This window comes from Orbicella faveolata, unplaced genomic scaffold, assembly GCF_042242905.1.
Source record: "Orbicella faveolata isolate gen_17 unplaced genomic scaffold, um_ofav_v1 contig_34, whole genome shotgun sequence".
In the NCBI taxonomy this organism is placed as follows: domain Eukaryota; kingdom Metazoa; phylum Cnidaria; class Anthozoa; order Scleractinia; family Merulinidae; genus Orbicella; species Orbicella faveolata.
In genome coordinates, this window is record NW_028301563.1 from 18,100,494 (window position 1) to 18,120,806 (window position 20,313).

At 40.2% G+C, this 20,313-nt stretch overlaps 1 protein-coding gene and 2 long non-coding RNA genes across 4 annotated transcripts in view; 1 reads left to right on the plus strand and 2 right to left on the minus strand.

Moving 5' to 3' along the window:
• The window catches only part of LOC110061922 (uncharacterized), a 37,368-nt gene extending 29,985 nt beyond the window's left edge, over nt 1–7,383 (minus strand). The window contains exon 1 of the mRNA XM_089271747.1: nt 7,310–7,383. The gene's annotated coding sequence lies outside the window, so the exon portion shown is untranslated. The remainder of the gene's footprint in view (nt 1–7,309) is intronic.
• Nucleotides 7,384–10,368: 2,985 nt separating this feature from the next.
• LOC110061923 (uncharacterized) lies at nt 10,369–18,640 on the plus strand. 2 transcript variants are annotated; one of them, XR_016201580.1, is made up of 3 exons: nt 10,369–10,620; nt 16,514–16,701; nt 17,554–18,640. It is a non-coding gene; the product is annotated as an uncharacterized LOC110061923 (long non-coding RNA). The 2 variants fall into 2 exon arrangements; XR_016201581.1 differs by lacking the exon at nt 10,369–10,620 and adding an exon at nt 14,900–15,472.
• LOC149105095 (uncharacterized) overlaps nt 18,079–20,313 on the minus strand; it is a 60,482-nt gene continuing 58,247 nt past the window's right edge. The window contains exon 3 of the long non-coding RNA XR_016201583.1: nt 18,079–19,712. This is a non-coding gene — a long non-coding RNA (uncharacterized LOC149105095). The remainder of the gene's footprint in view (nt 19,713–20,313) is intronic.

The following is a 20,313-nucleotide window of genomic DNA, read 5'->3' on the forward strand; positions in this document are numbered from 1 at the left end:
TCAGTTCACTTAGACGTCCTGCGGGAATATCAGCAACAGCAAGGATCACATATCTTGAGAATGCGAACAAGGATGTTTGTAATGAGCGTGGAAAAATAGGTTGTGTGCAGCCGCCAACTCCCTCCAAGGAAAAACAAAAATCAGAGGGCCCCTTCCCCGATTTTCCTTGAGGTGAGCGACCAATTGTACCAGCTGTACATAAGCAAGTGGTCAAGAAAAAAAGAGCTGACGGCTTATCGCACGATATAGTGCTAAGGGAATAATATAATTGAGCTCCTTGAACGCGTAACAACGACAGGAATCTGGATCCGCCCTGTGGAAATTTCGCGAACTTCGATTCCAGTTTTAGGACAGGAAATATACAAATAACTTAGTGAAAATGGACGTGGAAAAACCGATACGCTCAGTACTAGAGTGGCGGCGATTTCACTAAAGCACGTAAATTAAACAGCAGAGTCTTGGCAGTTATAAAATCGTTAATCAACACAACGAATAAAACAGATATTTCACTTACGTTTGTAGGTATTTCGATCGGCCCGTGGAACATGTGGCAGCCGACCAGCAATTCAGTTAATGGCGACAATTATTCTGCAACAGATGGCAGTATAGTCAACGAAACCTTGTAAAAGGCAGCACAAGAAACAATTTTAGCAATATGTAGTTTTGCTAGACGCTTTGTGAGCTTTTTTGAGCCAAGACCAAACAAGTACAAACCGCAACAACAATTTGCTGATTTGCAGTTCATCTAGAATGCGAAAGAAATATCGGGAAATCCCCTCGCGCAATCACACCGACATATCAGTCTTGATAAAGAAACTGCATGGCAGGTCCAAGATAACAGATGCAAATTCAAAACAAGTGTTATTTCAGGAAGAATGTCACCGAGGCTTGAATCACACCTGGACTGCTATAATGAAGTTGGTTTGTCAACATGGCATGCGATGATTGTCCAGTCTTAAACCCCCCCAAACGTTCAAAAAGGTTCAGAAACTGAAATGTTTAAATTGCGAGAAGACCCTGCATTGTAATATCGTTGGGTGTGTCATTTTAGCATATATTATTGGGTGTGACCGTGTTACATTGGTTTTTGCGAGATCGGAATGAGACGAGATGGCTTCTTGCCTCTCGATCGTTCTTCTTTATCGCATTCGTGTATTCGCGTCACACGCTGTAGGCAAAGAAATAGACTGCTCGCAGTCTAATCGCGTGTCAAAAGTTGATTTATCCTCGAAAGTCCGCTATAATTAATTTCATCCTGCCGACAGAAACATCCACCGATCATGATCAAAGTAGTCGATCTTCACAGAAATATCTCTAATAGCTTTAATATCGTGGACGGCTTCCGTGCCTTACATTGCTACTGAAAACACGCCACAGACTAAACGTAAGTCAATGTTTGACAACTTAAAAAAAAAAAAGGACTGCATGAACGTATTTCATGAACTCACAGAAACAATGCAGTGTTTTCTAATTGTCCAAGAGATCTGTTGGACATGGGGCCGCAATGTCGGTGTCATTTATTCTGTGCTTCGATACATACAGCAAAATTGACCATCAGCGATACATGCATAACAGTCATGGCAAATTTTCGTTGTTCGAGAAACCAGTCAAAGCAGACTCACACTGGGGCCCGTTTCTCGAAGGTCCCGAAACGTTTTCGCACCCGGAAAGCCGTCGCAAAATCTCCAACATTGTGATTACAGAGCCGTTTTATTAACATATTATTAATATGACCAGAGGTTCTCTTCATCAGATACAAGGAGTTTCAGGGGTGTACACCTCGCGGTTTTTGAATACATATTATCTAAAACTGGCTCTGCAGGCCCGAAAAGTTCCCGGGGCTTTCGAGAAACGGCCCCCTGGGCACAACTGCTGCACATCGTAAAACCTCGGAACGACTTCCTGCATAGTCTACGTCAGATTGATCAACTTCCGACTGCTACAGGAACGAGTTCACACCGGTAGAACTTAATAATCAGAACCATGGTACCGAGACCAAGTGCGTAACCTGTCTGTACATGAATTACTTTTATAGATCATTGCTTTACTGAGGAAAGAAAGCAAAACTTTCAGCGGGAAAAGACCGGCGCATCAGTTTCAGATTCCGGCAAGAATCTCATTGGTCGGAACACGATAAAATGAAACAACAGATATCCAAAGTATCAAGATAGGTTACAGCTGAAGTCAGTACTTTCGAAAGTCGCCAAATAAAACAATAAATTCGCGATAAAAGGTGAGAAAAAAGCAAAACAGTCTGACCTGCTGCAACATAACTCAATGAAACAGACATACTAGTATCAGAACGCGTTTTAAGCAACGCCCCATTTCTCCCCAGGCATATGCATGAAAGACGTTTGAACCCAGTCGGTTGTCCTCGATCAGTGTGCTCGTGTCTGATTGGTTACTTTTTCGGTTTATCATTTCTCCGTCCATGGCGTTATCAATTGCAAGGCCAATAACAAACGGACTGAGCAGGATTCCTCGTGGTCACATATAATTTACCGAATTTTTTCGTGTATCAAATCACTAGTATTGTGATCATCTGCTGGTGGAAGATGGAATTAAACTATGCAGCTTTCAGAACATTCGCGCACAAGTGGTATAAATGTAGCTGAATCACTAGTTATTAACTCAGGTTTTATAAACTTTTGCTCGTCCCTAGTGAACTATCAAATGTGTTACATGCTTACAGTGAAAATAAGTTCCTCACGTTAAATGGAATGGAAATGCTTTATCGTAGAATGTAGATCGCGAGTAGTCTCTCTTTTGCTAAAATGCGCTGGAAAAAAAAAATGCAGAAACTGTATTATGGCCTCTTCATATTAGCCCAGTATTTAGGCTGTTTCAGTGACAGTTATATTGCTCTTTTTTAGTGAAAAAACTGAAACAGCTAATATCAATATATGGCAAGGAGATTCCGAACGTTCACATTGGTTCTTTCTTGGTCGGGATATTGCCATACCGACCGCTTCCACGCATGGAAACGGTAATAAGCTGTGTATTTTTCGTTTTCGGCCGCCATATAATAAATTACTAAATAACCTAGCTTGCTCAAGCCGCACTGGGAAATATTGTCCCTCGGTCGTTTTTGCACGGACCCGGCTCGGGCCAATATTCCCCAGCTCGGCACTCGCCAGGAGCCTTCCTCCTGGCGCTCACGCTCGGTTGGTAAGAGGTTATTATTGAATTCTGATCTTCGGATCCTTGTGATTGGTTCACTGAAGCTTGGTTACCAGTTATTACACCTGTGTTTGACCTCGTACGGCAACTGTCACTTAGCGTAAGAGTTTTCGGCTGTAGCCGAGAGTTCCGTCGGAAAATAATGGCTTCAAATAGCAGATTCGGTGTATATTTACCGCGGAAATACAAGAAATAATGAGTAATGCCATCCCGGAAACTACAAAAAGCCACGGAATGTCACAAAGAGTTTGATAGGATAAAATTTAAATAAAAAGTCTGTAAATTTATGCGCGGCTTGACGAGTCGCAGAGGAAAAAAAATAGACCAATACAGTGATGGAAAATTAAAAACGTGACTGGACGCCTTCTAGCACAGCTACAACCCTCAAATTGTGTCATAGAGGATATAACGTGACCGCGTGGGGATATTTTCGAGTACTGATGGCATCTTATTTTTTTTAGGGCGGTTAAAATTCTACACGCCGGGCGATAGGTGGGCGATAGGTGTGTCAAGTAACCTGCATTTTTTTGAACAAAATATATATAAGCTTGTTTTACAGCAAAACTTTGGAATCCAAGTAATCCAAGTTAATTCAATTCAAATGTAAGATGATGTAAATCGTATCTAAACTGTTCGCTTCTTTTACTAGTTTTCTAATCTTTTCGAATGTACTTTACTATCCTTTTGGTGACAAGAGACCACTTCTATTTACTAATTAAATATTTAGTCTTTGCGTCGTAGTCATTAATTTATCATTAGAATTCTGCTCTCGAAAATGTGAATGATTCTCGCCACCTCTCTCTTCATGGTAACTAAAAAAATTACCAAAAATTGCAAGGAAAGCTTTACAGCGCTTTGTTGGGCATTCGCTAACTGGGATCAGAATTGAGTCTATGTAAAATAAAGAGAGATTATGAATTTGGCGCGCTCAGGAGCAAACTGCACCAGAACGAGTAACGATAAAAAATGTTAGCGAAAAATATGAGACCGCCCCCTGATGATAAAAGACGTGATTATAATACTGACAACAAGTTGCTTCGTCAGGTTCGTTAAATAAACACAATGAGCAGGCTTACCTTTCGAAGAAATATCGAATACAGAGGAATACACGAACTTGGAGAATTGGCGCGCGTACGATAATTGAGTTCGTTGGTGATCTTGACTGACAATGAATGACTTACTCTGACCTACTCAGGGGATTCCCCAAAACTCTACCTACGTATACGCAGATGATCACGCGATGTTTGAACTGGTTAATTTACGTAAGGGAAGAACAAATTTTGTCTCAAGACCGACTGAGCTTCGTTTTAGCGTCCAAAATATAGGTTTGCGGCGAAACGCCAGAGGTGTGTAATATTAACCAACAATCAAGGTTTGAAGCGCTGTAAAAAGTGTGACATTACCTCATATACTACATTGTGAGGTCTTGGCCGGTGGTCGGCAACTTGATTTATTGGAGCTCATGGGCAAGCTACTTAGCTGTATTGAACAGCAATATTTCGGATCGAAACCGTAAACAACAGATTAACTTCATGCTTCACTGCACATCTTTTGCATATGATGACCACATGCAATTTTAAGTAGCCAATTTTATCAACCAATCATAGTTAAGTTCCGAACGACGTCACGGAAACAATTGTCACGTATGTCACCTTCACCGTATAACGAGGTTCACTTTTGTCATGATTAGAGTTGTTCGTATTTTCACTTTCTTAGATTTGTTGCGCAAATTAGCCTGTAGCCTGAGGGACAATTGATATGAATTAATGTGAAGTTCGCTTGCGTGAATTTTTTTTTTTTTTTTGTCGGGTACAGTACGGTTAACGCTCTGCAATGCAGCAGAAAGCTATATGTAAGACAATAAAACTAGAAGGTTTATAAAAGGTTGTAGATTACACGCTAATATGCTTCATCGTGAAAGCATGACAAATTTTTAAACAAAGAGATGACTATTGACTATGAGCGGGAAGTCTTGTAGTCTCCTCCGCAGCCGTTTTTTGGGATGTCACGCAACGCTCCCCCCAAAGGGGGGAGCGTTGCGTGACATCCCAAAAAACGGCTGCGGAGGAGACTAGAAGTCTTGGGAAGTTTATTGTTCCATTGTGATGAAAGGGTACCCATATAATTATTGTTAGCTGGCTTCCCCTTAGAAGTATGCAGGAAATCTAAATTTATTTTGGTATACATGAAATCCAAAACGGTGCCTATTCTTCCTGACTATGCTACTTATTCGCATTAGTACACTAGTAGAATTCCACGAATTTTGAAAAGCAACGTAAAGCTATAACTTCTCAGAAATGCGATTTCATTATTGACTCGAGTTGAGCCCGTGTGTCAAGTGCAACTAACTTGGGGGTAACCCAATCAGGACTTCCTTTCACCAATGCCAAATTTTCGACGTCAGAAGCCCCTCACGGTTGACAAAAGAAACAAATTGGCCCAAACCTTTGCATATAATTCGAAAGAATTTTTCACGACCACCATCACTCTGGCTTACAACGCAACGAAAGCCCAAAAAGCTGGCATTTTCATCGCTCATCCGGACCCTGCAGAAACATCGACCTAATGCATTTTAAAGCTTGTTCTAGTTCAACATGCAGTTCCAGAGCAAACAACTGCTTTACATGGAAACCATTACACGTGACTTTACCACCACCAATAAGTTTAATATGTGTCGAGACAGTGAATATTCACAAGAATATTTTCAGCCTAACTGATTGGCAGAAAAATAAGAATAGTCAGCATGGGCCGGCAAACCAATATTCTTACCTAAGATGGCTCTTAAATCATCACTAAGGTGGTTGGTTTACTGGTTATAAGCGCATTCAACTTCGTGGATATTCTTCAGTCATAAAAGGACGCTTTTCAAGTTAAGAGAAAGAAAATATGCACTGCGAGAACTTTTTTTTATCTAAATAGTGCTGTTCTTGAGGTTATCAACACCTCAGCGGGCATTTTGGTTATGGATCAACAAACCAAACTATTTTGACAATGTTAAAAATCTCAATTTTATTGAATAGGGCAAGGACAAGACAAGACATGCGAAGGACATCGGTAGTGTGCGACTTGTCTAGATCTGAAACGTATTTCGATGTGATATTCATTGACTTTATTTTGTATTAGAACTCACCAGGAGCCATAATCGATCCCTGATTATGGCTCCTGAACTCACCTTGTTTCAAGATTGCGAGCTGCGTTATCATCAGGTAAAAGCACTTCAGTAGTAGTGAATTGTAAACTTGCATAGGAATGAAGTAATGTCGACCAAAACGCCTGTTTCGTTAGACGAGTCAGTGATGTTTCGAACGTTAGCCTTTCGTCAGAACAAACACTGCGTAATCCTCAGGTCCATTTCTCAGTGTTGTTTGCTTGTTTTTTAGTTTGTTTTTTATCAAAAATTCATATCTATACGTATCTCTCCTTGATTCAACATAGGGAAAGCAGTAATGCTAACAGGAAATGACAGATATACTGATCAATTGTTCTTCCTGGGGAAACCCCCTTTACAAAAGGATTTAGTGTCTATAATAGTTACATCAGATCACAAGGAAAAACGTTATTTATGATTCGATGTATCTTTTCGCTTCCACGGACAGAAAAGGTCAGACTAGCCAGAGAAGATTTTCGGCTAATCAGCCAATTCCAGGAAATTGGAAACTAAACACCATTTTCTTTTCTCGTAGTTCTCGGCTTTATTTCGCGTCACGCACGACGGACTAAGCGAAAGAGGGACTACTGGCTGTCTACTTTTCTATCTATAATGTAGGCCAGGAAGCTGACTCCCCAACAAATCTCTTTTGATGATAACTATAGACCCTTCCAAGTGGAAAATATATACTCTGCTTCCATGATGCATTGCAACTTAGCGGCGCACAAATCAAGTAGTCAGTTACGCCGGCAAGATTTCTGCCACTTGGATTGAATTTGTCGCGAAATTAAACTCCTAAAACTTAAAGACTATTGCGACAGGTCATGCATTCAAGTGACAGACTTCCACTCGAGATTTTCATTCAATTTTAGGGGATTTTCATTGGTCCGCTTTTACTTAACGTTTGTAATTTGTAGGCTTCAGTGAGTTTCAAATTACCAAGAATTGGGAAACCAAAGAATATCGATAACGTGTACTTACGTTTGCCGTCACGACAGTATACTGGGTCAAATGTTGCTTGATACTGTTGTTTTAGCAGATCTCAATGTCATCAATACAGCTCTCACAGCCTGTTCTGCAACAGCAAATCAAAACACAGTCTTATATACTTAGCAGCGAAGTTTTAGAGCTTTTGGATAATCCCAGCATTGAATAAGCAAGAAAAGCAAATGGATTGGGAATGTGCTGTGACAGCAAAGCGTTGTGAGAAGAATTCTCACCGTCTATTTGGGAAATTTGCGTCTCGGAGATATCCCCAGTTGCAATTATTGCAATTGATCGAGTGCGAACCGGCCAAATTTAATGTTCGGCTTGCCCCGTGGCATAATTCTGTAGTAAAAATTGGCAAGTTTGCGTTCTCATGTTTTTATACGTTTGTAACGTATCCTTATGAGATCTCGTATATTTACTAAATTCGGAATGGTAAATTGATCCATGGAGGTGTTTTTTTTTCCTTTAATTTTTTCTAGTTTAAATGAGAATTGCGAACAATTGTTGATATTATGTGATATCATCGAAGTTGTCCATTCTTGGAGGAATTCTCCATCCCGCCCAAGTAAATTAAACTGGCTGCCCTTTCCACATTTTCCAAGAGATCGCTGAGTTTGTGTAGTACATTCATGTAGCCTTGTTCGTTTTATCGTTTCTGCGGATCAGATGTGTACATCAGCTTGTATAATAGAGTAAACATCATAACCGTTCAATAAATAAAGCCAAGAATCTGGGATATATATAAAAACAATCTCGTCAAGATGAAGGTCTGACAGTTTTCCAAACGCGCTTTATTCGTAGAAATGTTTCAACCATATCTAAAGAGCTTTCCATGGACACGCCATGTTGTTGTCCCCAAATTAATAAGAACAAAAGGAAGTGTTTTCTAAGAGAAGAGTTCAACTTCCACAAGATTGGTTTGGGACACCAATATTATTGCCAGTTCAAGTGTGTGAAATTATACTCTTTACTTGTAATTGTCATTACAAATTTTACATCGATAGACTTGCTTTTCGCAGGGGCTTTACGAGCTTTTATTAGTCTCTGGTATCTGTAGTTTGCCTGATATTTTTAGCATCATGTTGTGGGTCAAGTGCCAAGATTGTCTCAATATTTGACCGGCCAAGTAAAAATGTATCGTGTCCAAGCAAAAATATATTTGACCGGGACCGGCGCCTGCCCTTCCGTTCGTTATTTTAGGCCCACTAGCATTAGACAATAGCTTTCAATACATTTAGGACCAAGTGGACTGAATGAATAGTGAAATATTAACTGTAACAATTTTAATTCATTCACTGCCTAATGAAGTCTTTAAAAATGCCTTGAAATGCATTTGACTGAAAAGAAATTAGCAAGAAGAAAAACAATTGGAATACTGCATTCCAGGCCCTCTCATAAGCTAGCCTGTTTTCACGTGACAAGTATTCCTTCTTTTCTTCCTTCAAAACATAAATATTTAACGTTACTTTTCAACCCTAAGCCTGTACTCAAGATGCCTTAACGACGGTACTGTAACCACGGTGGTAATAATTTAATATACTGTTAACTTGTACGTTTATATTTTCTTTCTTCGCATCAAATCGCTGTTTTATTTTGTTTCACCGTTGCGAATTCGATTATTTTCTCCGATGATCTTTAACAGTAAAGCTGCGGCGAAAATAGACTCTTGTTCTTTCCTGGCTTAAATTATATTCGATTACCACGAATTAGGGTTAATTAAGTGATATTTAGCTAATCTTTATTTTTCCAAGACGGTGAAAATTCTAGACGTCTACCATATAATACCAACCCAAGGCGTGTCGAGCGACTCTGAATTCTTTGGATGGAAAATACACTAACTTGTTCAAAAGCGAAAAAAAAAAAAAAAAACAGCAAGCGTGGCTGTTCAGTGTTGAATGTTTTCAGAAACATCGCTGCACTTTTAAACATCAATTATTATGCGTGATCATACATTGTCACGCCAATATGATTCAACGGAATAGATTTTATGTCGATTTGTTTTTCACTAGAAAGTTCAAAGTTCGTAACGGTCTTTCTTAGTTACGAACCGAATCAACCGAGGCTTTTGTCGTCCCCAGAGAATAGTTCTATAACTAGATATATGTTATGCAGAAGATACTGGAAATTGGAAGTGGACAATGATATGCGTGAACGATCCGAATTTGTATGATCGATCGTTGGTTTTCCTGCTAGCACGTCTTAGTCCAGAAAGTACGCGAAAATAATCTTCAATAGATCTGCAGTCAAACCTTACAGGTCCGAGCTTTGAGACGTTGGCGTTTATTTTCCAATCTTGTTCGAAAACGTTCTGAAATTTCCAAATAATTTAGGAGAAGACTTCGGATAAGCTGGTGGAAGATTTTCTCATTTGTAGTCAGGCATGTGCCGCCCGCTTATATCAAAATCTCGTATGTGAATGTATTAAAACGTTAACAGACACAATTCTTGCTTCAATTTATAAAGTTTAGCTTAATAGTGAGCACGAACCATTAAGTTAACAATGTGATAATTGAAACAAATCAAATAAACCTGGAAAGCGCCGGAGAACACTTCGTCAAGTCAGGCTTACCTTTACTTTTCGAAGAAATGTCCAAGAATTCCACTCTAGAAAAATTCAGTTGTTGTTTTCAAAACGTGCGCGTCACCTTTAAGAGAGTTCGTTGGATTTATTTGTCCGTGACGGATAACGACTTGTTTTAGTGAACACCATATTAGGGGATTCCCCGATGAGAGAGTTTTAGCATCACGTCACATGAGCTGAAAATGTTGCAGGCTTTTACTTTTTAGTGTTCGTCGATCATGATGCGTCCTATTTCCTATTCATCCCCAATCTGCAAAATTCTTGTAAAACAAAAAGTTGCATTCCATTTTGTTGTATTTTTCTCTTCCAAGGCGTAAAACTATTGTAAGTCGTGATTAATGTCTTACATTACGTGACGACACACATGAAAAACCGTCAGAACCGCCTGCGCCAATCGCCATAATTAGTAAACAGGAAGGCAGCGTGACAAGGCTTGTCTTTCCTGGGAGGATACTAGTATGTCTTATGATCTACCAAATCTTTGTCCAGGCGACCAAACATAGGCTTGTAATATAACCAAGAACGAAGAAAGGCTAATAAAGCGCATGGTTGAAACTGAAAGAGACAACCCTACTGCGTCATCTACAAAACTTCGAAAACTCTCCACCAAACAAGGCCACGGGATAGAAGCAGTAAACTGAGGTGGATCAAGCGACCCTACAGAGGTAGTTCTACGGATAAATTTCTCGGTGCTCGGCCTTACAATGATTCTCCGGAATCGGTAAGCAAAATGGCCGTCCTCTACGGTGACATTCAAATCAAACGCTTGCTGGCTTGTGCTAGTGCTAATCGAGTACATGTAAGTATGCTGAATACTATTTTATCGAAAGAACTTGCCAGGCGAAAACCGGTGTATAAAGGTACGTTTTTCGATTGAGTTCGTGTTTTACCGCACATCTTTCCTTTTCAGTATGCATGGTACGTGCATATTTTGATTACCTGAGTGATGACGCCACAAGCCAATTAAATTTATTGACGAATCAGAAGTGCCTCCTACGCAGCTCAGACTTTGACTCGTCACGTATTCCTCCCAACTCCAAATACGTGACAAATAGCTGCCCTTAGAACCAATCAAAGTTTTATTGAATTCCTACCCTATTCGCACGTCAATTGCGTACGCTTTAGGGTAGCTCGATGGGATTTTAGAGTAACGATACTGTTTAACTTTGAGCGACTAAAGCAACACCATCATCAATCCAACAGAAAATATTGGTCAGGTGTAATGAAAAAGATGAAAGTTTTAGATAAGGCATGCTTTACCGAGATCTGACTTACCATAGCAACGTAAGACGTTATACCCTATTGTCTGGTGAGGTCGAAGATCCCAAGGTCGCACGTTTTTGGGTCTCATGTAAAATGAGTATGACGTCGTCACGTTGCTATGGTTACTCAGACCTCGGTAAGACGTACCTCATTTGCAACTTTCATCTTTCTCTAGTATATCGGTAATGTTCGATTCTCTGTTGGATTGATTATGGCGTTGCTCTGGCAGTCCAAAGTTGAACAGAATCGTATTCAAAAATCTGATCGAGACACCTTCCTTCGTAATGCTTGCCTACTGTTTGTGAAACATATGAAAAATACTTCTGACTTTTCGCTTGTAAGAAGTTCTCAAAGTTATTTATAGGATTTATTAGTAACTGGACCCTGTGTCATACAATTCAGAGTGTAATCGTGCTCATAATTTCAAATCGGTCTCGCTCTGCACGCTATAGCCAGTCCAAGCTCGATTACTCCCTGAATTGTACTCCACTCTAGGCCTGTCAAACTATTAAAACTTATTAAAGAAAAATAGTCAATTTTAATTTTACCAGCATTGCTAAACTATAACAACAATGCACAGAATGCATCTATCTATGCCCTTTGTGAAAAGGATTTGGATCACTGTATTTAGGTTATGGATTGACAACCCAAACTATTTTGAAAATGTTCTTATAACCTTAATCACGCGTTGGTCCTATTTAATTCCTATAGAACGATCATGTTATATATAGGCGTTGAATTATTCTCGCATTTTGAATGGTGCTTACTTGTGTTTCGGGGCGCAAGTGAGTTCAAAGTACGGAACTTGATATAGTGAACAGGTCACTTTGCAATTTATGTGCGTTGGCTGTTGGGCTGACGTTACATATGTTCGCTACACAGTGCTGACGAGCCCCAAGAAGGGCGAAACAGCTGTCCACTGTTGCAATCCTACATTATCGGTTCTAGTCATGTTGGTCATTCTCGAAACGTTTTTCACGTAGTATCAGCCTTGCAGTCTCAGCTACTGTTTGTTTTACTTATGATCTATTGACATCATCTGTGATCTATAACTGAACAGACGCACTAGCAGCATGGAATCTATTTGACAAATATACGCACGCTAAACATGAACCTATTCTTAATAAGCTCTCGAGTAAGGCCTGTCCCGATTGTGCTCGGCAACTTTTGGCTCCCTGCGGTTCTAGCACACCTCGACAAAGTTTTGCCTTTCTGGGTAACCTTTTGAGCAAAATATAGTTTTAGTACACATATCAAGCACGAAAAATCCAGCGGTTTCATAACTGGAAAACTTCAATCTGTGCGAATTTCTGAATATTTTATCACCTTCTTGAAGTTTGAATACATAGCCTGTCACTTGACAACGTTCGGCAAGACGTCAAATGAACCACGTGTTTTGTTTAGTTAGACGTATTAAGAGCATCCTTATATTTGCAAGCAACTCTTTAAAGCTAAGTCTCAACCAGGAGCCATAATCGGGGACGGAGACCGTAAGTCTTGGGATCCGCGCGAACCTATGATATGGGACAATTTTTCTATTTTTAGAACAAATTGCGCCATCCTGACGTCATATATCCGCGCGGATCCACGCACATGTCGGGGGCTCTCGCGTGGATGTTGTCACGTTGCGTGATCAAATGGTGAGAGTTGAGAGACCTTGAGAGATTATCTTGCGTATTTTTCACAGCGATAGCAGGGAATAAGGCAGGGAATACGAACCAGGGCGCTTATATGTAGTTTTATGCTCTGAGCTAACGGAAAAGGTGGATTTTTCAGGGTCGAAAACAAGACTTCAATCTCGCGCTGGAAATGAATAATAAGATCTGGTCGCGCTAGTTGTAAGCTTACGCGTATGTTTTTGCGTTTGTTCTGACTTAAGAATATAGCAAGGAAACTCTCTACTCTGGTATCGAGTTAATTTGTGCGTTTCTCAGACAACGGTTAATCATAACCAAAACCTGTTTTGATGGTTTCTTATTGTTTCTGCTTGTTTGGTGAGTTTGCAAAAGTTTTTGAAAGGAAAGTCTGACGCGTACAATTAGCTCATTTGCATAGTGCAGCTCGTGCACTTTCAAGTCCGAGTCGGTGTTTTCAATTATCAACAAATCTTGACAAAGATTTCTTTCGTTATCTTTTGTGCTGAGATGCTGCAACAAAATTCACGAACGCTAAAAATGCTACTAACATCATGTGTGTTTCTTCAACATAAGCATAGTGAAGTTTTACACTGCGGAAATGAAAATAAACAAGGAGTTTTGATAACTCGATCAACAAAATCGAAATCGTTTATCGAAGTTGATTAAAGAAGGCGTCAACGTAACTTTGCTGATTATTTCTGCTTTATTCACATTTCAGCTTAGCTTTTAATATGTTCTCAAACATTTATCAATCTTAAACATATTTAAAAACTATAGAGTTATTGTTTGAGTTCGACGTACGTTTTCACACGAAAGTGCGGCGCAAGGACAATTTGTCATGTTTACTGACTGTACAAAACAAGCATCGGCGGGCGCTCTCATTCATCGACAACAGAGAATTTACTGGATTTTTACACGAATAAAACTGAGCAGTATCTACGGACATAAAGTTATTGGGCCTTGATGAAACAGGAAGCGTTGCTTACAATTCAGGCGAAACTCAAACTGACCAAACTAGCAATTATTTTGTTTTACTTTTCAGTCGCGATAGACTGGCAAATTGCTCGCAAGCGTGTGGCAAGAGGAGCTAGGAAACTATGAAGTCCTAAAGCTCTGCTATATCTAAATATATCCAGCTGGTTTTTTGCTGTGTAATGGAAAAGCTGTTAATCTTCAACATATGTGAAATTTAAAGTGGAGTAATGTACAGCTCATGTAAAAAAGCATCCGTCGGAACACAACTTGGTCAGCGATATATATAAGCTTGAAGCCGAACATACCTAAATTCGACACTGTCTTACTTCACTCAAACTGGAGCAGCTTACGACGAAAATACTTAAGAAAAATTCCAACAGACGTAAACGCATTGAGTTGTGGGCCAAAAACATGAAAAATTTCGGGAATTTCGGACGTCATTTCCCCCGCGCGACATCCGCAAAAATCCTCGCAGCATGTACGCGCGTGTGCCTTAGGCGATGGCGCGATTTGTTCTAAAAATAGAATTATTGTCCCATATCATGGGGACAACCCCAATACTAGAAATGGCGCGCGCTTACGGTCTCCTTCCCCGATTATGGCTCCTGGTCTCAACCTATTTTTCTTGATCATTGTTAGTTATTATTGTGAAGAACGAAAAATACAGCTTTTAATTAACGTAAATATAAAATTATCAAGACATTTAGGTAGCAGCTTTTGAAGGTTACTGAGGTAGCAAGTTTTTGGATTTTTGGCAATTGTTTAGCAGCTTTTTGGCATTCCATGGAGCAACTCTTCAGCATTTTACGAGCACAATCGGCGCAGGCCTAGCAATACCTCAAGTCATTATCGTCAAATGCCATGGCTCAGCGAAAGAGAACTGGCGTCAATTTGTCAAGAAACAATTTTGTCATTTGAAAAACAGCAAAACACGTAGATAAATCTGAGTTCATTTCAGTATAATTTTGTATTACAGGACTCACCTTGCCGTGCAGGCTTAGAGGGGTAGATTTTTTGGCAAGGCCTCTGTTCTGCGTCAAGTCATAACACTTTGCAAATTGTCAACTTGTGTTGGAACGGTAACTGGGGAGTGATGTTTTGATCACGAGACCTCAGCCATGTAAACCAAAAATAATTGCATAGCGCGAAAAGACCTAGGTATGAGTTGAGCGTTACAGTATTACGTAGGGCATGTAGGTAGCGGTGGTCGAGTAAAAGATAACAACAGGGGCAATGGTAAACTATTCATTCTTTTCATTTCTTAATTCAATCTCTTCCTACTCAACACGATTGTGTGCTCCCAGTGATTCCAAGCCTTACCTAGCCTTACGTATTAGGATAGAAATTGTCCTACCCCTACCCCCTAAAATGGGATGACAGCATTGCGTGACGAACAAGGAACCGCTGCAAGCAATGATTCAAGCCATCAAGCCATGATGATCAAACGTAATGTTTTGGTGTAGTGCAAAGCAAGCAACTATCTACAAATGACTTAGCCGTTTTTGACTTAGATGCAGTGGTGATCATATGTGTCGAAAGAAGGTCACAGATTCATGGTATTCGACCGTTAAATAAGTTGACAGTTGGCGATGTACATCGGACGTTATGTAAACAAAAGCAAACTTCTGCTTTATGTGCGACGAATGGTGAGAGAAACACGTCAAATCGGCTTTGGACCTGCCTTTTACAGCAAATAAGGTTAGAACATTTCGAAATTATCAGCTCTGTGTCTATTTCAACTTAACATACGTCAAGTCATGTGGCGCATGCTAAGATATACGTCTAACCCATAAGTTGAAATTTCACGACGGATGGTCAAATATTTGCATTTTTGACGTACTTTGGAAAGCTCTCGCGTCCCTCACAATCATTTGCCCAAAGAAATTTTTAAAGGATTCTGTAGACCATCCTTCTGCGATTCAACCACCAGAAGCTTGAAATTAAGAATTTGTCTGATTTTTACAGGCAGGCACTCTTAAAGCTAAGTTCTTCCCACGTCATCAGTGGCATGGATCGATCATGATCATGATCCCGCGCCAACTACGTGACAAAGAGCCGCTCGTAGAACCAATCACAATCCACCTTTAAGGTGGCTCGAATTGATTTTTTGCAACGATACTGTTCAAGGTAAAATATAAAAACGTGCTCTGGCTAAAGTATATACAAAACATCGTGATCGAAGCTTTCGACTGCCTCAACTATAGTCTTCGACGAGCGAAATGGTATAAAGGCGCTAAAGATTCAAAAAGATATAGCGTGATGAAAATGCAATAGAATGAAATAGCGTATAAGACAATAGAATAAAATTATGGAATAAACTTAAGAACTTTTGTTGAAAAGAATGCTGTACTGTCCTGGGAGTGGACAAGTATTATCCGCATTAAGAGTTGACGTGGTATGTCAGGATTCCGGTAACTTTCTGATTTGATAGTTTCCTTTGTCAGTGTGGGGTGGGGGGGGGGGGGGGGCGGGGGGCAGGGGAGGGCAGGGAGACGGGAGCCCGGGAAAATAGGGGGCGGGAGGAGGGAAAGGAAAGGGCGGGAAGCGGGAGTTCTAAGAAGGCGGGAATGATTTATTAAGTGTTATTTTAAAAACAAGAACCCAAAATAGTTTTTGACTTACATTTAGCTTATTTTGAGACGTCTGGACTGACGGGAAAATGAAAATTCGCCCTTGGGCTGAAAAACTGAGGCCTACTCCCGGTAAAACTGAAAACCCTTCACGGTGGTTACGTCATAGGTCATGAAATGTTGTCGCTTAAGCTGTCAAAAGATGTGGGCAAGGGGAGCAAGGCTGAAAACAAAGGAAAAAAGGAAAAGAAACGCCTAAGGATTGCACAGCTAAATGACAAGGATGTGTTTGGATGAGTCTCCTTATTTACAGGGGACGGAAGCAAGACGGACGAGGACGGGAGTCGGGTGATAAAGGTACGGCAAGCGGGAGATTCTGACTCCCCTACCTCCTCCCCCCTTCCCCACTTGTCACTGGTGGAGGCGTTATTAAAATCAATGACATGGTCATGGGACCCCGCATGATGTGTAATCCTAGAGCCTGTTTCACCGACATAACTCCACGAACAGTTAGCGCAAGGACCGCCACTGTTCGTGAAGTTGTGTTGGTGAAACATGTAGATCTTTTTTACGCGGGCAAAAGAACACCTAATGAACGTCAAAACTGCTCATAATTTCAAATCGGTCTCGCTTTGCACGCTCTTCTAAGCACGATTACTCCCTGAATTGTACTCCACTCTAGACCTGTCCCACTATCATAACTTATTAAAGACAAATAGTCAATTTTAGTTTTATCCGCATTGCTGCCAAACTATAACAACAATACACAGAATACATCTATCAATGTCCTTCCTGAAAAGAATTTGGATCACTGTATTTAGGTTGTGGATCGACAACCAGAACTATTTTGAAAATGTTATTATAACCTTAATCAAGCGTTGGTCCTATGTCATTTCTATAGAGCGGCCATGTTATATAGACGTCGAATTATTCTCGCAGTTTGATCGGTACTCACTTATGATCTATTGCATCGTCTGTGATCTATTACCGAACAGACGCACAGCAACATGGAATCTATTTGACATATAAACGCACGCTAAACATGAACCAATTCTTAATTAGGCCCTCCAGACCGTACCTTACCGTAAAATGCCATGGCTCAGTGGGAGAGAACTGACATCAATTTGTCAAGAAACAATTTTGTCATTTGCAAAACAGCAAAACACGTAGATAAACCTAAGTTCATTTCAGTGTAATTTTGTATTACAGGACTCACCTTGCCGTGCAGGTTTAGAGGAGTAGGATTTTTGGCAATGCCTCTGTGTGTGTCAAGTCATCACACTTTGCAAGTTGTCAAGTTGCGTTGGAACGGTAACTGGGGAGTGATGTTTGGATCACGAGGCCTCCGCAACCAGAACAAATGTTACCGTATCATGCAGATGGAGTGAAAATAGTTCTTCATAGGCTACTTTACTTCTTTTCGAACAGAAATGTTCATTGACGTATAGTTGCAAGGAAGCGGTAACAGGAAAGTGTAGACGGTCATTTTTTAAAGAGTACGTAATTGTGCTTGGCTAGCAGAACTGCTATTGAAAAATTAGGCGTGACAGTTTGCTGTTCCTCGGGAAACCCCCTGCTTGAGTTTATAACATTGTGTTTTGTGCTCTGAAGCATTTACAATATATCATTGGAAAACGGACCATTCACAGAAATATGTTCATTCCGGCAGTTTCATTGGTTCGGTGCTCATTGTTCGTTTTTTAAATTTGGTTTGGTTTGTTTTCTTATTTCCCCTTTTGTGTGGGATTTATCTACTGAGTTTGAACGTGCTTGGGCAGCAATAAAAGTGATACATGACCAGGCCGGACTAACACGGTAGAATTAGTTATGGTAACATGTTTGAGCCTTTGACAATTTGACTTTGTTTTCTTGCTTTTCTATGAAGATCAAAATGATCAAATATGATCAAAATGTTTCAAATAAATCCAAGAAATGCGGACGTAAAGGATGTGCATAAAGTACGCGGCAAAGCACACTTCATAAAATGCTTACTCAGCAACTCACGTACTGAAATAATTGTCGGCACTTTCGACAAAATAATGTCAGAAGTTTTACCAATGAAAGTCAACGACGAAATATCTCGTGGCGATGGTTGTTCGGGATTGAGATACAAAACGTAAACAAAGAACAATCGGTATATGAGCGGAAGTCAATGAGTCAAAACTTTCGATTCATTGTTCATGCATGTTTTCAAAAGAATGCGTGCGGTTGCCAGACAATTTCCTCAATCCTATAGAGTCAACAGCCCAGTGAAGTGTTTAGCAGACAGCGGAAGGAACATAAAGAAAAAAGAAAACTTACGCCAAATGGTAAGAAACCAAAGCTCAGTTGTGGAAAGCCATGTCTGTCAAACAACGAAAAGCATCTCGTGATTCCAATCCTCCGTAGGAAAAAAGATGGCGGCTGTACATTTTGCCGTAATGCCCTGGCACGCGAACCTTGCACAGCCCATAAAGTACAACTGAAGGAGAGCCATATTTTTGCAATATTTGTCTGCGCTAACGACATTGTATATGCTAGGATTGAACGTTTTATAACTTTTCTGTACGTTTTTATGACCGTTGTTAATTTTTTCGTGCGCTAAGAATTATGGGTAAGCTAAGAATTATGGGCAAATAACCAGTCGCCATCTTTTTTTTTTTTCTTATGGAGGATTAGACATGACTACCGAGATGTGATATGGGATGTGATATGTGATGTTTGATAAGTGATAGTCAGATATCGTACTCAGTAACTGGTCGCTGAGATACGATATTCCCTGAATATAGCAGCAAAAACACTTTTTTAACTTCATGAAAAAGTCGGCGAGTCGACTTTGCTGACATAAGCTCTTCGCTAGCGCTCGAAACGTCAGCTTCTCTAAAGTTTCTTCGTAATTCGCTTCGTACTGATCGAGGTAGCTTGGAACGTTCGATAAAAGTGAATCAAAACGGACCTCTTGTTTATAAGTATGGGAGAGCTAGCTCGGAATTATTAACATCATTTAAACTTCCCCAAGCCCGCAAGCATATATAAATCGCATATCGTTCCACTGTGGAACTATATCTCAATGACAACATCAAAATGTACATGCAAGCAGTTTACAGTCTATTCACGAAAGACGCGTCGGCAGCGACGAACGAGGCGCGGTATCAGATCAGGTTCTCTTTATTTGCTACTTCATTTTTGGATAAATACTGCTGCAGACTATTTGCTGAGAACATTTACTCGAATTTTCTAGGATACTATATCGTGCTCACGACTATCGTCGTACTTACTTTTGCTTCCTTGGCGGCTTGCTCAAGTGGTGAGTGCCTCTCGTTTAGATAACTTCACTTTAGTCTCACTTGCCTATGGTCGGCGCTTCTCTGGTTTCGTGGGCTTGCGGTCTTTAACGGCAGATTAAAACACCATTAGTATTGGTTAGAAATGCTTCGAAACTTTTCCATATAGTTCCTGATTGTCAGTGAAAAGAGAAAAAAAGGAAATACTCCGACGCAAGCAAAATTTTCACAAAGGAGCAGTTACGTACAAGCTGGGAAATCCCCTTGCACCAGCTGTAATTGTAGTCCAAGTTTAATCTTTCAGTTTTGCATAAATTTGATCTATACTGCCAATTTTTACTGAAAACATGTGAAAATCATTGACATGAGAATATAGGAAATGGAAAGATGGACAAGAGAATTAGTACAAGTGGGCCTTTCCAGTATCGTTATGATTATTGCTCAAATGTAGTTGGATTGCTAAGGCTATTTTGTGTCAGCTGAAACCGTCTGCTGGAAGGGAAAATATAATGTTCTGGAATAGAGCAGAGCAGTTTTCACGTCTCTAACGCGAAATACTGGAAAACATTAGCGCAGCTTTATAAAGGTTGGAACTATGTATTAAATCGTGGCATGAGGTGGTCACCCTGCTTAGACCTGCTACAAGCTAAAATAGTGAGGAGGCGAATTAACTCAATATTCAAAATAACGAATACGTTCATCGATG